At 51.0% G+C, this 18,143-nt stretch overlaps 1 protein-coding gene across 2 annotated transcripts in view; it reads right to left on the bottom strand.

Annotated features, from left to right (window-relative positions):
* The window catches only part of LOC126576050 (uncharacterized), an 81,514-nt gene extending 65,925 nt beyond the window's left edge, over positions 1-15,589 (bottom strand). For both annotated transcript variants that reach the window (XM_050237133.1, XM_050237132.1), the window contains exon 1: positions 15,027-15,589. The gene's annotated coding sequence lies outside the window, so the exon portion shown is untranslated. The remainder of the gene's footprint in view (positions 1-15,026) is intronic.
* Between the last annotated feature and the right edge of the window lie 2,554 nt (positions 15,590-18,143).

Below are 18,143 nucleotides of genomic sequence, written 5' to 3'. Positions count from 1 at the left end.
GGGGGAGGCGTCTGGGTCCTTGCTCCAATTTTTGTCCGAAACCAGAAAGGAATGCCTCTCACACGCGCAGACACATTCGGAAATGGCGGCGGCGATATGCATTGATTGACAGATCGCGTGTAACGGACATTCGAATGGAGTGTCCGACGCCGCCATCGAGGGCCGACATTGAAAACTCCAAACGGAGCGATTTTACGGTGAAGCACCGCGTCGAGTACCTGAGCAGTTGCTGCTTTTTAAATTAATGAAAAATGATTTTAAATCCTCCATCCTCTGGCGGTCTGTTATCGAGGCCACACACCGAAGTGGGGGAAGTGACCGTGAAGTGCGCGCAGCAGTTGCGGCTCCTTATCAGCAGATCACCGCTCGCTACCACATCCAACCCACCACCGAATCCACCGAATGCATTATTCAGTACACTGGTCGAGGTTTTTTTCCGGTCACCGTTTTCACCCAAACAAGGCGGCGGGCTTCCTCATAAAAGGGCGCCGGAACAGCGCTGCTAAATGTTTAATAACCTCGCTGTCGGTGTCGGTGAAGTCAGCATAATAAGCGCCAAATGCTACGTCGTGTGGGGAGAGAGGGCTGTTGCGTTTACCCGCGAAACCATCAATCACTCGCGGTTCCAGTTCCAGTTAGGCGGTGGAATCGCGGTGCGCACCGAAGTCGAAAGGTTAAACACACCTGGATACCGTAGCCCCGTATGAGATGTGCGACTCCCTGCCGAGGGGCGCGATTGAGCGAACGAAAGATTAGCCTGAAACTAGCATCACCATCATCATCATCATCATCATCAGGAGGTATCGTCTTCGGCTGCATGACCTTATGCGAGTGCTTCGAAAGTGTAATTGCTCAGCAGGCGCGATCCACGCGATCATCAAGTCCCGCGAGGCGATCCGGATCCGAGGTCGGATCGCCGTTTCGTGGGACAAGACCGGCGATGGAAGGTGATCTTTTGGTCCGCAATTCGCCCGGACTGGTCTGAGGATTGATTTAATCGAAGTCACTCGATCCTCGGCCGTGGTTCTGATCGGTCGATCTACGTCCGCACGCTGCGGCTTCGATGTCAAAAGCGCGATGATACCCAGCTGATAATTTGAATAACTTACATAAACCGTTTCATCATTTTCGTAGCTCCACGCTTCCGTCTCGGTGATCTCGTTTCGCCTCCCCTAAGTCCCACGAAGCGTCGTTGGCGTGTGGAAGTTTGTGCCTCCACGAATTCCATAACAGAACGCGCTAACGATCCGTCGGTTTTGCGGCTTCGCGCCCTTTCTCCAGCAGCACCACCAACGCGCCTCGTTCGCTTTCGCTTTGATCTTGTCCTACTAGTCTGCTCTGTTGTTGTTGTTTGTTGCTCCTCCTGTTGCTGCTACTTTCCCATTGACAGCGGTCAAACGTCTTGCTTTTCGTCTTGCGTCGTCGTCGAAAAATGATCGACACGTGATAGCGATACTAATGAAATGCGATTATGTGGAGCGAGAGAAGTCTCGGGCCGCTTTTGTGGCGCTACTGACGCTGACACTGCCAGGCGACTACCAGTTCCCGTTCCCGACCCAACAATCAAGATGTTGGCCCAGATTAGGGTCACAACCGTTGACACATTTCAAACTCAATTACATGGATTTAATAGAAAAAACCTTGAATAGGGCCCGCCGTGTTGATCCTCCTCCCGGACAACATCCCCCCGGGGTTTCTATTGGGGGGTGTTTACACCCATACAGCTAGCGTGCCATTGTCTGCCGCTCGGGCGCTCTAATCGGACGTGAAACATCGCGACCTGAAACAGGCGCCAGGAAGGCGGCGGACAGGAGACAGGAGATGCCACACGCTGCACCGACTTTCCATCCAAAGCATTTTCAGCCTTTTGTGCACACTTAAACGTGCTAATTACTAACAGCGAACGGTGACAGCGAACGGTGCGCCAAACGGCCGATTGCGATATGATGTCGCCGGAGTCGTCGTCGTTGCCGATTTCGCGGCATTTTATATTTCACTCTCACCTCTCGTGTGGCCACGTCGAATGGATAATGGTGCATCGGGGTGGCATTTAATCGCTCGAGCGCGCGCGAGCAAGTTTGCAATCCATCGCCAAGTGCCACTTACCGGGACGCTTTGTCGATCGAACGTCCCGTGCAATCGAAACCGTGTCTCTCTGTCTCTGATTTAATTATAAATCTCCAATCGATCGGTCTATCGCTCGATCAAGTGTGGAATTGTGTGGTGCTGTGCTGGAGCGATCGCTCGCCCGCCTATCGCTTAATCCCCCCACCCAACCGAAGTTGCAGAAACTTGGGTCTTGCTCTAGATTTCTCGTCGCTAATCGGCCGCGGGTTGATCCAGGCACTCCATATCTACTTCGTGGGAGTCCCCATGTGGGTGTTTAGCGAGTGAGGAGTTAGTAAGGTGGGCTGGCAGGGTGGCGTCGCGGATGTAATCATTTACAAGATTACAAGCTTGTGCCGGGCGTGAGTTGAGTTCCGCGTATTTATCGCGCAGTATCGCGTCAGAGCACTGCCCCCCCCCCCCCCCCCCCCCAACGATTAGCTTTCCCGTTGTGCAAATTGTAATGCCTCAAGGACGTCAGCAGAAAGCCACCGACACATACAGCGATCAGAACACACATAAGAAGTCCGTGTTCCGTGGCATGGGACGGCACTAATTAGAAGAAGAGAGACCGTGTGCGCGCGCCCGCCATTATGCTTATGAGGTGATGATTTATGCCCGTCATGAGCATCTAAGTATTAACACATGCACATATTCTCGGATACATTGGCAAGAAGTGAATCAGAGCGCGGCACAGACACCGCTCGACGTCGCTCTAACGCCGGTTCATGATTAAGCAGTTTATGAAGACCGCGTCCACCGATCGCCCAAGTCCTACCCCCGTGGTTGCTGCTGCTTTGCATAACTGACATAAAAAAGCATTAATCTTAACCTTTACGCTCCTTGTGGCGAAGGACGTAAGGGCAGGTTGCGTGACGTTTACTTTCGTTAATTCATCGGAACGCTCCCCATCGTGCTCGGTTACTGGTCGAGCAAATTGTTAATACTAATTCCATTTGAGCCACGAGGCAGCTGGTGGTGTTCCGGGTAAACGGGAATTCCCTATTCCATCGTTGTTGGTAGACGAGGATAGAGGGAAAAAAATAAAAATCTACGTAAATCTACCTTGCATCTGGCATCTGTGACTGGCATCTAAAGCAACCTTCATCGATCGATCGCTCGCTCGGCCGTTCGATCGACTCGATCCGAATCGAAGGTCGTTCGGTAGGCGACCGCTGTAAGGTGGGAAGTCCAAGATCATTAAAACAGAAGTAATGCATAAATCATGTACTCAGAATGCTGACTCCTCGCCTGCTCTAACAGCTGAGCAAGAAGCTGGCTACGTCATGGCTGTCATTAGAGGCGACGCACCATGCCACCTGCGATTTACTGCACCGTGCATCGCTCACACATTGCGTTAACAGATGGTTACTTGGCGAACGAGAGATTCTGAAATCAAACTCCACCTCAAATACTGGGAGCACTCTGTTCACAACTCCAACTCCCTATTGTGTCATCAACATCAGGGCGCGTGCGCTCGAATGTCTCCACAATCGAGAGCAACTCCTACGAGCTACCCCGGGGGGGCGTGGGATGAACAGCTTCCCACCGAAATGCGCGAACCATTTCTTCAGTCACACAACCTGCCCGCTCGCAGTCCGTTTCAAATCGAAATCCCCACCACAAACGGCCAAAGCAATCCAAAGCAAGGTAGCTCTCGCAGCACCGGTTGGCTGTGGGTTGCGCTACCCACCAGCATTGGCCTAGCCCGGGAATCTGGGTGCGAGAGCGAGCGAGCGAGCGAGTGACATTTGGAACGACCTTCGGGCCGAGGAATTTCCTCACGATCCGAACGCGACTCGAACAGCCCGCCGCGACTGCAAACACAAAGTCGTCGATCGGTGGTCGCGGTCGTGATGGTGTCGACTAGCGCGCGACTAGCGGGTTCAGCCATCGCAACGGGCGGACCTGTTCACCTCCGTGGGATTTTGCGATCTGCGTCTAAGCCGTGTACCCCGTGGATGCCCGAAGCAGCTGGGGTCGATCTCGATCTAATGCCGCAGCTGGCGACGGTGTTGTCTCGCTGCGATGAATTATGATTTGGCTGTTTTGCGTGGTGAAAAGGGAGGGATCTGCCTGTCCTTGGGCACTGTGGCAGTGTGCATCCGTGGCCGGCATTCTTCGCCGTCCACTCGCTAACTAGGAATGCAGTGCGCGGGCCGCGGTGTCCAAAGTATGATGTTGCTTTCTGTCTTTCGTTGCAATTCGATTGCTGTGCCGCACCAGCTCATTACGTGCTTCCTGGCAAACGGAATGGAAGCAGATCGAAGTGAAATCGAAGCAAAGCGACGCAATTGCAGCAGCCACTGCTACTGCTCTTCGCTCTGTCATTTGCTTCCGTTCCGTCTGTCCGAGCTGATGGTGGTGGTAATAGTTGTTCTCCATCTCTGGGACTTCCGTTCGACACGATCTTCCGGTTGTTTATTTGTCTTCCATCCCTGGTGGACAGGGGCATCCCGTACTCGGCTTAACCAAACAACGCTTGCCGATCAGCTTCCATGCCGCGGAACAACAATAACGGAAGCGGATCTGTTGCTTTACCCTAATGTCCACACACTCCAGTACCACACCAGCTGACCCCATTTGCACACACTTTCTTCCTCTTCTTCTTCATTCTGCCTTGTCATGCTGGAAGATGTGGAATGAAAACAAACGGTTGTGTGCAGTGCAGCAGCATCAGCGGCAACATCAGCGACAGCAAAATAAATAAATTTTCGCCAATGACCGAGCGTCGGTTTTCCCGCGATCTTTACCACCATTCCGTGGTATGGTGTTATTGTTTTTTCATTTCATTCCGCCAATGCACCACCACCACCACCACCACCCTTGCACGCTCTGTCTGGCTTCCTGGTGCGCCAGCGTGATAGCAACCGACGAGCGAGAGAAAACTGATTTACATAATGTACGCCAGCGTGCCAAGCGTTTAAGACCGGGCAAACAACGGCCCCGCAGTTTCCACGATCTTATCACGTGGTTCCTCCCCACTCAAGGTGGTCTCCCCTCCTCCCTCATTTCTTTTCTGGTTGCTGAATATAAAGCGCTCATTATTTCCTTCCCGCCATTTCCGATCTATTCGCAATTGATAAAATCTAATTTTGTTTATTTATTAGTTTACACACCCCCTCCCCCTTTGCCCAACAAACCCCCCGGTTGTTCAAGATCAACTTTCACCCACTTGGCGATCCACCCCAACCAGCATCCAGCAAGCGAAGTCGAGAAGAACCGCATTGTTAGATCGCGCGCAAAAAACTGGGCAAACCGACGCAAGAAGACAACCGATTTGCCACATATGCCACCGTTAGTAAGCCCAGACATCGACCTAGACGGACACAATCGGTACCTGACCGCATGCTGCATGCTGTGCTCCACAGACGAGGCTCCGGTCGGTACGGCGCTGGTAGTACGACAAATCCAGCATTAACAATGGCCAGCTGGTAGCATGGCAGCGGTAAATCGGGGCTGCTACCGGTTTTAACCCCTGGGACCCCAGCCTTGGCGATTGTTTTCACTTTTTTTTCGCTTCTTCTTCTCGGAGGTTCTCGCAGCGAGAGGGAGCGAGAAGAGCGTCTCGCGTCGTGACGGTCACGGTAGCCGAGCGTACGAATCGAATTTCGCGCGTTTCATTTTCCTGTCACTCAGCCACGAACGCCACGCCATACGCTAGCGATTCTGCTGCAGCTACTGTTGAGTGTGAGGGATATGTAAGGTTTTGGAATGCTGTAGCATCGCCAAGAAGACATGCAGCATCATTCTGCCTCGATCACCACCGAGAGTGAACGAAATCGAAAACGGGAGCGAAGAAGCGAAGCGAGCAAAAGTAGATCACCCTCAGAATGGCCATCTTGGATCACTGGGTACACTCTGGCTGGAACGGGAGAGTTGCGGTATCGATTACACGAATGGAAGGAAAAGGCACATGTAATGATGCCTCGTTACCTAGTTTCTGCCGCTCGTGAACGATTCCTTGTGGCATTGTTGCGAGCGACAGACACGGCAGGGCACGGAACATGACGTTTATGGTTTGTTTCTCGTTTCTGCGGTCCTCTGGCTTCGCTGGCAAGTTGGCCGCGAGGATTAAACAACGAAGTGAACCGTGTAAACAGCGCGAGCGGAGTTTGAGAGGCAAGAGACCGGAGACTGGAACACACTCTTGACGCTAACATTAAACTAGGGGGATGTTAAACTCTAGAGGGATGGATGCAGAGAGAGCGAGAGAGATGAACGCCAAAAAGGCACACGGGCAGCGAACTGAAGCCGTTGCACTAACGGTCCCGTGCACCTTTAGCTGCAGTTCTCCCTCTCTCTCTTTTGCTCCCTCCCCGTTGGCTAATAAAATATGTTCCAGCGAAACAAAAGTAAAAGGAGTTTGGCAACTTTTCACAACCCCCCCCCCCCCCCCCCCCATCGGCACCCCCACCTCCCGAAAAAGGTGATGGTTGCACTAGTGAGGTGCGATGCCAGGAAGTGCGCCGCTGCTGCATGTTTAGGATGCTGCGTTGCACTTCCGATGATGCACATTCATTGCCATGACAGCCAGTGGAGAGGCCCCGTGCAGAAGGCGTAAAGCGGAAGCAGAGAAGAACAAGTTTTCCGTTATTTCCATGAAAGTTTCCCTCCCAATGAAATGGATGATGAAAAAAACGTAAGTTTAGCGACTGTTTAGCCTTATGCCTCGTGTCAATAGCGGCAAAAGCGGACTAGCGAGCGAGCGGGCGAGCGTGGTGGCTGCACTTCAATTCTTTGTTCTTTCGTGTTAATCATTCAGGAGCAGAAGGTACTTCATATAGCACGATTAATAAAAGTTAACATTTATGTGGAAGCAGCTTGGAAATGCGTCGAACATAAGGACATTTGCGGGAAGTTAAAAGTAAAACCAAAAAATAGAAATAGAGCGTAATACTGAGAGAAAGTTACCACAGCAACGAGTTGAACCAAAAAGCAAATGAGTTAAAGTTGAACCAAAAAGCGCATGATCGAAGACGATCCAGCCTGTTAAGGAGGGGCTTCGGTAATTTCTCAAAATTCGGCCAAAAAAGCGATCATTTTTGACGTTTTTTTGTGACGTAACCAAGAAACTTTATTTTTTCAAGTGAATAGCATATTAAACTGCAGCTTTTGAAGAATGTTTAGTTCTATTGTGGTGAGGATTTATTAAAAACTTCATTCATGGCATTTATGAAGGGTAGTGTTTGATCATTGATCAAACCGGGTTCGTCGCTTAAGTCTTTTGATTTGGACCAAACATGGTGCCCATCGTAGCTGCGTGATGAGTCATCCGAAAAATACAAATCAGTATTCTTTTGATAGATTATAAGCTTATCTAGGTGGCCACGTCGAGATTTTGTTGAATTTACTATTTTTCGATTTTTGGCAGATTTTTAAAGTTTGAAAAAATGATCGTTTTTATCGAGTTTGTATATAAAAAGGAGTTTTACATAATTGTTTAAAAAAAAGTATCAACAATTTTCATGAAATCTCGACGGGGCTACCTGGCAAAGAGTGTACATATGATGTGTTAAAATGTTCAAATCAATAGGAACAGCAGTTTTTACTGTACGATGGACACCGACTTTGAAAACGTTGGTTTTGGGAAACGCTCTTGAAAGTAGCGTGCTACATGGACCTTGTATGAAACGCAGATTTTCAAAACTCGATAACTTTGGCAGTTTTGCTTCGATTGATTTAAAATGTGTACACAATGTTCTTGAAAGGATTAACATTCAAGGAAAAATGTTTAAAATATGTGTCACAAAAAAAATGAAATACCGAAGCCCCCTTAAAAGTGTTAAACCGACGTTGCTGGGTTGCTAAAAGGAATTCTCGTCCTCATAACAACGTTCCGACAAGTATGTGAAGAGTATTTATCCACCATTATCATTAAACTGACCCCGGGGGGGGGGGGGGGGGGGGGTGGCTCCAAATTAAGGTTATGGTTAGCAAGGGAGTCAAGCAAAGGAATCTGACAGGATGTAATGTATGTTATGGCACAAATCGAGCATTAGTAGCACACTCGCGCGCATGTACACATTGTTTGCTCCACATTTCTCCACCACAAGCAGCAGCAGGACCACCACATGAATTCCTCCCTCCTCGGGCACCGACGGGTCCATTAAAAACAAGTCGGATCAACGACCGATTAGACCGACCTCCTCTACCTCCTCCTCGGACCGCGTCCTACATAATCCGCCTCCAGGTATTCGAAGTTGGAATCGAGTGCGGGTGTGCCCGCGCCAGCTCGCACCCGTTCATCGCACCGTTTGTCGCCACCCTTTGGTGCGGCAAAAAAACCTGTTCCGATGGCAACCAGCTCCGACCTCAACTGCAGCCCACCCACCCCCTTAGGGAAGGCTGAGGTGAGCTCAGGAACGTGTGCAACTTTTACTTCAACTTTTCCGCTCGCACACTGCACACCGGAGTGGATTGCGCACGCGTCCCGGCTGCTGCTGCTGCATGTTTGGCCATTAGCTTCCTTTGCCAGAGGGATGAAGCGCCCAGGCATTGCGCATCAACCGGCCCCGCTGGCCACGGGGAAATGGAGAATCCACTTTCGCGCAAGAAACACTCCAAACGAGCAAGCGAGCGCGCGCGCACGCGCACCTTTCCGCGTTCACTTCACGCGGGAACGATGCACAAACGATTCATCGTTTGGCCAACGACGACGACGACTATCTGGCGACTTCATTGAAGGAGGAGAGATTTGTGGCGATGTCACGAGCAGCGAAGTAAACAAACAAATTTCCAACCGCGACTGCGAACACCTTCCACCGCGGACACTGGCCACCATTGGCCACCAGGTGGCCGCGCGGAGTGTGAACATGGCGGGTGACATTAGCGAGAGATTTGCATACGCGTTCGGACCCTTCCCCAAGGGCTCGTCGGTGGGCGACGACGACGACGACGCCGACGAGACGTAGCACTCCGTTCCTCCGTGTACTTTCTGTCACTCGCCCACAACTAGTGTCACACGACGACGCGTGGTTAGCGGGCACCGTGCCCGTCACAGGACAACGCTCGGGAACAACATGCAAATACGTTCGCTCGTACCACAAAAAGGGTGCTAGTGTGTGTTTGTCTAGTTGCGGGTCTGGTTGGACAAATTTAAAGCCGCGACTTTCCAGTAGCAGTGCCGCAAATGTCACAGCCCTCTGGGGCTGGGCGAGCTGTGTTAGTGACAGGTCTCGATATGGCGGGGGCCCTGCCCAAAATGTCATGCCGTCCGGGAACACCGAACTAGCACGGTTTGTTCGGGCGTCCATTATGGTGGTCTTTCCATGAATCGCGGGGGGGATCTGCGTCATTAACCGAGCTTCTTCTCTGTTTCAATCGTTTCCAAGAAAGTGAAACCTGGGTTCCCGGGATCCAAAGAAGAAGTGCAGATAGAGAGAGAGAGAGAGAGAGAGAGAGAGAGAGAAAGAGAGAAAGAGGCGCCTAAATGGCGTAAAACAAAGGCACAATTCTAGCCCCCGAAGGTGGGCGATGCCGCGAACGAAGGAAGATGCCTGCCACACGGAAGAAGATCGTGCACCAACCGAACCGGTGAATCATCCACCTTCATCATCATCCAGAGAGCGGCACTGGGTTGGGAAAATGGAGCACCTCGAGCCACGCCGATCGATGACGGTGGCATCACGATCCCCAGCCGCCGATACTGCGTCGTCGTGATCGGGCGAAGACGCGGCAGGTCCACATTGGCAAAAGGTCTTCCGTGTTTCGTTCCCACTTTTCTTTTCGTTCGCCAACCGCCACCTTAATGTATTCCACCATGCAAAATCTGCATAATTCAATTGCTTCAAATTCGTTGCCCACCATAATTGATCAGGAAACGGCCAAAAAGGTTCCAGGATATTCCTTCAAAAGTTCGCGCAAGCACTCGCCAGACAGTCATTCGATTGTTTACTTTTCACCTTTTTCGGTCGATTTGTGTTCAAACCACAACCTCAACAAACTCCACACTCTTTTCGAATTGTGTAACAACGGACTTCTCACACCTTGGCCGGTGCTCTGATATAATTGTCCGCTGAAACTGGTTCCCCCTTATTTACGTTATCACCTCACCAGCCCACACCGGCCCACTCCAATCGACCGGAATCGGTCATCGGTGTTGATGGAGCTCGCGCGCTTTGATGGATTTCTCAATCGCGACTCGGCCTGCTCGGCATATCCGGGCCGCTTAGCGAGCGACTCTGGACGGACTGGTTTTTGGCGGACCGCGGGCGTGAAACCATTTTTGGAGATTCCGCCTTCTGCGTTCTCCCATCATCTTACGGAATGACCGGGGGGAGACGAAGGAGTGCTACACACCCGCCGATGACTATAATTGAAACGGAACCTTCTCGGGGAGCGACCCAATCGGTGGTGGCGGTCGATTGGATAACGCCGTCTGAAAGGTGTCGAGGCGGACCAAGGCGGAAGGTGATGGTGAATTCGCCATCGCACCACGGAGCTTGGTGCGCCAACAGACAGCACACGCAGCATTTGTTCCGGACTCCTTTTAAGGTGCCAGAGGCCATACTCGAAGACGGAGGCCACCCTCATGAACCCCATTTTGCTGTGGTCCGTTTGTTATTGCTCACTCCGGATAAATCCGGACATTACGCAGCGATCAGCTGTGTGTGTTGGATTTGCCGGCAGTTCCTTTCGTCGGATCTCGGAAGACATTTGCTTGTTCGCTCCTTTTTTGGAGCCCCGGGGGGACGTCTGTGTCGAGGTTTTGAACCCCCCGATGGCCAGGTCCGATGACCTCAGAAGGAATTGCGGTATTCCGTGCCGCGTTCCGTGTTGAGGTTTGTGGCGTAGAATACCTGAACAGCTGAGCACAGGGCTCTCGAACTCAGGGCTCTGGTGGAGCTGGATCCAAGTTTAGAGCGAAAAACAGGAATTCAATTGTTTCTCCGCAGCAATGGCGTCGTTCGTTGTCATCATAACCTGGAAAACAACGCGTCAATCTGTCACCGCGTCACCCAGGTGTCAGCTCGAAGTAGGCCACTCCCAGGACGCTTTTTCATTCTGGAGCAGAGAAGTATTGCAACCCAATTTGTTCTGGTTTGCGTCCTAGCCCTTCGTCTTCATGTGTCGTGCTTCGTCTACCTTAGCTGGAATGTTCGATCTTGTGCCACAGATTAACTTCTTGGATACCTTTGAACACCAGCAAACGAACCCATCAGGGTTTGAGGTTAATTAAATGGCGGCAGCGGCGCAATGTTGCGCTCGAACTCTCCACTCCCACCCCGTCTCGGTCTCGGTCTTCTGGGATTCTGTGTTAAACAACGGGTTGCCGCTGTACGGTCGCTTGAGCGCAATTAGGAATGTAGCCCAAAGCTTATAAACGATTCCACATCGCACCTCGCATCGCTTTACGTTCGCATCGCGTGAACATGACGCGTGAAATTACCCAAAAATGCGTCTCCCAACGGGAGAGAGAGAAAGAGAGAAAGAGAGAGGGGGATAGGGCGATCATGGGACTAGGGACCGTCGAGGTGTGGTTGATGATTCGAGGCACATACAGTGGCACCTATGGCCCCGAGATGGTGGCCTACCGTCGATCGAGCACTCACCGGAAGAAACGCAACACAAACGACAAACGTCAAAGCCACAGGCAGGGCTGGTCCGGGCGTCTGCCGGCGGCGGGCGGCATTACTATTTAAAGATTTCAAGGTCCTCCACGCTCCATCATCGGTGTGCGTGTAGGAGGAAGCCGCCGCAGCACCGGCAGCTGTTAGCCAAGCTTTGGGCTTGACATTGAAACGACAGAACCGCGTACAAACAAGGGCCCCGGGGTGTGCTTTTCGGTGGAAGGTGGGAGTGTCACATAAACAACGCTTGGAAGCGCCACCACCACCAGCAGCAGCAGCAACAGCAGTGACGCTCGATTGGATGCGGTTACGATTGATTTGTTATGCAAATCCAGCCAGCCAGCCGCGGTTGCAACGGCGACGGATGCGTGGCCGTACCTTGCCCGAAGGTTAGTCCACAAAGCGGTGGGAGAGGAGAGGCGAAAGGGCAAGACCTGCATCCCTGGCCCATACTGCTCTGTCAACCTCAAGCGTTAAAGCGAGTTGACGCATCTCGACCGTGAAGGGCCATCTTCACCAGCGCTCACCTTACACCATGCGGTTTGTCGCATTCCCCCCCCTGGGGCCTCCGGAGGAGAAATCATCGTTCGGTCGAGCGCTCGCAGCTGCTGGTGGTGCTGATGATGACGCAGCGGGACCATCGGGATGACATAAGCCTTTTGCGACACAGTTTCCGGGCGGGCGCTTCGAGGACACACGGAAGCACACCTTGCCGGTCTAACCCACAACAGAAGAAAGAGGTTACGCAAATGAACTTCACGGCACCATTTGACAGGCAGACGATACTGCACAAGTACGATTAGGAGTGGGCTACCGGATGTATACCAAGCTGTAAACAGGCCGCTCCTTTCTTTACCCAGCATCGCTGCTTGTCATAATGTTGCACTTGAGCTGTGCTTGAGCTGAAGATGAGAAACAACGCTTCAAGATTGAGCAGCTACGAAGCAACAAATGTTGGAACAAATGGCGCAGTCGGATTTCCAATCGAAGCGCGCGCGCTCCCGCTGATGTCATGATCAACGATTGGACCAAGATCCATCCACCTCCAACAGTAACGCGATGACATCATTCACAGATCGACCGCACACCCTCGCTCGATGGAATGTGTCATGGTGAACAGCAGAAACTCCGTGTATTGGAGCATGCGAGTGTCAAGATCGGACAATGACTTGTACCGTTTATGGAAGCCTCCGTTTGACATTAAGTCAGCGGCGGCCCCCGTCGAAGGTGCAGAAGTGATCCTCACTCACTCGACGGAACATCGAAGGTTGATGTAAGGCGATTGAGTTTCGGGCGCGTCAAAGGAAAACATTAATCATTTCGAACGCCGACGACTGCGGATTCTAGTAGCTGGCTGACCGCAAAACCACCGTTAGGTTAATTTCCTTCCGCCGCCGCAGCACCAACAGACCCGATTCCGGCTCAGAACAGAACGGTTCTCGAAGAGCGCGGATGGTTTATGATCGATTTTTGGAAACCATAAAACTGGTGCCCACCGACACACATGTGGCGCATGTTGACTACCGTGGGAGCCTGCCGAGAGGTTTGCGAAGAGATTTTCCCCTTTGAGCGGCTTTGCCTTTTCCACGGGGGAAGAGGTTGTTGGCGCGCGTCACTCAAACCCCCCCGGCCCGGCGTGGTATGAATCACCTGCTCCACGCTTCGATTGCTACTAGGTCGATCGTGATCGTGTCGTGACGGTGCGGTTACCATTCCCCTTCCCGCGAGCCTCGCCCTCGCCACCGGGGACGGGAGTGAGCGCGCTACAATAATTTCATTTTTATTAGGCTTCCGGAAATTACAAAAAAAAAACAAGGGCCTCCCACCTTGGCCAGACCTTTGATTGGCGTTGTAATTGCGCCGTCCACGACCACAACCGAATCGGAAACCGAAACCACGCAGCGGCGGCGGCGGTCGCGGCGGCGGTGACCGCACGGAGCTTTGCTGTACGAAAGACTTCAACGGAAGCGACGAACCCGTTCGCAGGGTTAGCAGATCTCGCACGCACGCACCAATGGTCAAAGTAAGCAGTCGACGCAGCACTTGACGATCGAGCAAGCAGCAGAAAATTACGTTTCCACTTGACTGCCGAACGGCGACGATGGCGACGGCGAGTGGGATGCTCGCTTTGTTCGAACGGCGATCATTACTCCACGGTTTATTGCTGCTGCTGCAGAGGTGGGCAGCTAATAAGCCCACAACAATGTGGAATTTCTTATTCTTGTCACCATCGGTATCGGTAGCCACCAATCAACCGCAACAATGGTGGATTTATTTGAGCAAAACAAAAGTCTAAATACTGGCAGCAGATTATGCACTGAAATTCACTCAGATTTGAGTAATTAACGTGTTGTGGCTTAGATAACCTGTTGTTGTTGTTGTTGTTGCTGTTTGATAAGAGAGCCGTGAACGCACGGGAAGTAATTATTTGCAAAACAATAGACGCGGCATCCACTGCTACACCAACACTGCTGCTCTTTCGTTGACTTTCACCTGGCATAATTAAATCAAACGATGCTTGAAGCATTTGCTTAAGCCATGTTATGACATGTTCACTCTTCATTTAAACCACTGACAAACAGCATACGCACGATGAATGATTGCACACCACCAGGGAGCGTTGGTTAGGAATTGGATGCTTCTCAGTAAACCGAGCTGTCCCCATGAGTTTGTCACGAGCGAGGAATGCAGGTGCTTACGTCAAATGGTCAACTAATTGTGGGGTTCAACCTTGGTCGGAGGTCATAAAAGATGGTTACAGTGTACTGCCGCTGTGATGGCTCGCATGGCAGGCAGTAAAAAAACAAACAAGGCACAAGGGCCACCTTCAGTCCCTGTTACTGGCCTGACATGCAAGCAAGCTTACGTGTTTGACCTGCATTATCATTAGGGAAAAGTGTATAATTTTTCGGAAAAGACCATTGCTCGTTCCAATTAGCATAATAAGTTGCAATCAAAAAAAGAGCGACGACAGTGGCCAGCGTCCTGTATGAGAGGCCGAGTCCATGACCAGTGCACCCCGGTGGGCGGCAAAAGACTGAACTCGATTAACTGCGGTGATGTCATATGCACAGGAATCCAGGTAAACTCAGCTCGCAAAATCGCATTCTGGTTACTTTAAAGAGTTGGAGCCGGGAATCGCATCAGGATTCTACAATAATTTCCGAATGTCCAACGCGATTCGGTGACATAAAAATAGAATGTTCATCGCGTCTGGGCTGTCCGTAGCATGTGCAGCACGAGCACGTTCGCCCGCTACGCATCCAATCTCTCGATTTTCATTCTCCCAAAAGTGTTTGCCACAAAGCGGCGGACGGAAAGACGACGACGCACCACCATCGGACTTACCTTGAGCGCGAGCCACCCCGAAGCCTATCCTTTTGTGGCGAATCTCGTTTTTTCGCCTTATTTGGGCCTGTTGCCACCACCACCTTCGGGTCACCTCCGGTCTGTCACGAGGCGAGAACTCTCGGCGTTGATAAAATATTCACCAACGGGTCCGGTCCAACCGCGACCAGCGAACGCCAGCAACCAGCAACCACCACCCCGAAAACCAGTTTCGCTGTCACCAACGGTGATGCGGCATGGACACACTAGGGCCACAGGGCGCACATACACTCGCACACAAACACGCACACAGACCACGAGCACAAGGGTCGGCTTTCTGCAAAACACCTTGGTGCGGTGGGTAGACAATTTCAATTTCTTTTTTTACCCCTCTTTTTATATCTTTAATTTTTGGTGCCAATTTCCAGCCAATTTTTAACGCACCCGGCTTCACTGGTTGTTTTGTAGCACTCACACGGCACGAAACACACATACACAAACACACTCACTAGGCAGCACGCTTTTGTTGCAAACAAGCTGCTGTGGTCGATCGCGATGCACTACAATGCAGTTCACGCAGCAGCAGCAGCGCTGTTGAGTGTTGTGCACCGCGGGAATTATGCTAAAGAGACGAGACACAGAGACAGGGAGAGAGAGGGAGAGAGAAACGTTATGGAAATGGCCACAAACACTTCGATGATGATGATGATGATGATGTAAAGCATCACATCACAGCGTCTCCAAAGTGATGATGATCGGTGCTCGAGTGCTGCGTGACTCCGGTCTCTTGGTCGATTCACCAGCAGCAGCAGCATCAGCACGCGATCACCCTTCACCTTCTTCTTTAGCGAGAGGAAGAGAGAGAGAGAGAGAGAGAGAGAGAGAGAGGTGCCCCATTCCTCCTGCCATCTACTGGCACACACTTTGCATTTCGCTTTTGTTTTGTTTGGATGCTTTTTTTTCACCATCCACGTTTTTCGCTGAAAATATTTCGGAAAGCCCCATTCGTCACTCGCACGCACGCGCGGTGGTCCTCGGTGGCTTAGACCAGGTTTAGGGGGTCTGCAAACGACGTGCAAAACGTGCATGACCACCCCACATCTCGTACAAATCGCCAGCAACAGCACCAGCAGCAGCACCAGCAGCAGTAGCAGCAGCGTTCAGGATTACGTAAGGTTTCTCCGAGGCACACCACACGATCATCATCGATCGCTCTCCTCGCCCAAGTACACAAACGCACGCTCGCACACACGTAAACACACAAATGAGTTGAAAGAGGTAAAATATGCTCTGGCTACTCTCCGGCTGTGGCTTCCCGTCTCGAAGCGATCTCGGTCTAGGCCGAGCTGGACAACACGTTTGCAATAACGTGCTTGCGATGCGCTGGCTGGCTAGTCTCCTAGGTTCTACTGGTCACCGAAAGCGCCACCAAGCTGTACTAACAACGCGCTGCGCAAAAGCGAACGCAGCGCAGCTCGAAAGCGAAACGATCGAAGCGCAAAAACACCCGCGCGTCAAGTTCAACCGGAGGTGAGCACGCGGTGATTGAATAGATGAAAGCAACAGGCACCGTTTGTTCTTCGGGACGAAACCGAGATGGACAAGAAGCAGCGAGGGAAGCACCACAGAGGAAGCTGCACGGTTGGATCATTTTTTGTCCAAAAAAATTTACACAAGAACACCCGATTCTGTTCGTTGTTTGTGCTTCGCTTTTTTTCTGATCGCCGTGATAGCGTCGCAGATTTGGTTGCCTATTGCTGGCTCTATAAAACAGAAATTTTCACACTTCCCTCACCACCACCACGGTTCACGGTGTGTCTCCAGATCGAGATGACGCCGTTCACAGTGGCCATCATCGCAAGCATAACACCGCGTAACGACGCACTCACTTGGTTTGTTTGTCACAATCGTTGGCACCACCATCGATGGTGACGATCGGAATACGCAACAATCAACCGGCTAACAACCACGGGCACCAGATCATCGCTCGTCAATCACGGCATCACTGGAATCCGGCAACGGATCGATGGATTGATTGTTCCCAGTGCCAATTGCCGGTGGTTATAATATAAAGAATTAAGAAACAACGCTTTACGACACACTAGACGGCTAGACGGTGCGCCCCGTAACAGCGTAACTTATACACACCTTACACACAACTCTTTAGCGCCAAAAACACAAACTCCGAGTGTGACGTAAAGTGGGATCGAGCGAACCAAAAAGCCGCTAAGCGACGAACACCGATCGCGACCGTACCGCTCGAGACACGAGAGAAAAGTGTTGCCGGCTAGGGCACGGAGCACGATCCCGCACACCCACCGGTCGGCGATCGTTGATCGAGCAGTCGCGCAGTTCGGTCTTTTTGGAGTGTGGGATGGTGCTCGTATGGGAGGCATTGTGGATGGGTTAAGAGAAAAGGGAAAAATTTGTTATATTCCGATCGAAAAGGTTGAGCGATGAAGATTAATAAAACCAAACATAATGAGAGAAAGATGGTATGTTTACGAGAATACTCTGACAAGCACGATCAAACAGCCGATATCATTCGAGAATACAAACGACTTAGCGGGAGTACAAGCAACGAACCCGATTGAAAAGAGTTGCGCGATCGCGTGCAATGTTGATTGCATTGTTTGAGGCGCAACAAAAATTTGGACGAAAAAGAGGATCAAAATGCGGTAAGCATAAAAAATGGAAGACCATCTGTAAATTGTTCCTGTGCGCTTCCTAAGAATATTAGCACTAGAAATCATTTTAATAAAACTCACTCAAGCCCGTCTAATTAACCAGATATCTCTTTTGGCATTTAAAATTTGCAGGTCACTACGGATTTGGATTGACAAATCCAGTGACCTTTTTGTACATTTTATATTAAACTATTTGTAAGATGATTTGAGGCAAATATTTAAAAAAACAACCTGCTGCAGCAATGGAATCAATCCCGGAGAGGTGCTAGTGCTCGATCATCAGAAATATAAAAATCGATTTTCTTCTGATAAATGAGATTGTTTGTAATACCGTCGTTATTTTTTCAAAGTTTTTAGGTTTTAGACATTTTTGGTAGCAGTTACGAGACATACTAAGAGGTTTTTAGATTGCATTTAAATACGATTTAGCTTCAAGGAGTAATCTATTTCA

Source organism: Anopheles aquasalis, chromosome 3, assembly GCF_943734665.1.
Source record: "Anopheles aquasalis chromosome 3, idAnoAquaMG_Q_19, whole genome shotgun sequence".
Classification (NCBI taxonomy): domain Eukaryota; kingdom Metazoa; phylum Arthropoda; class Insecta; order Diptera; family Culicidae; genus Anopheles; species Anopheles aquasalis.
This window is presented reverse-complemented; position numbering and strand designations above follow the sequence as displayed.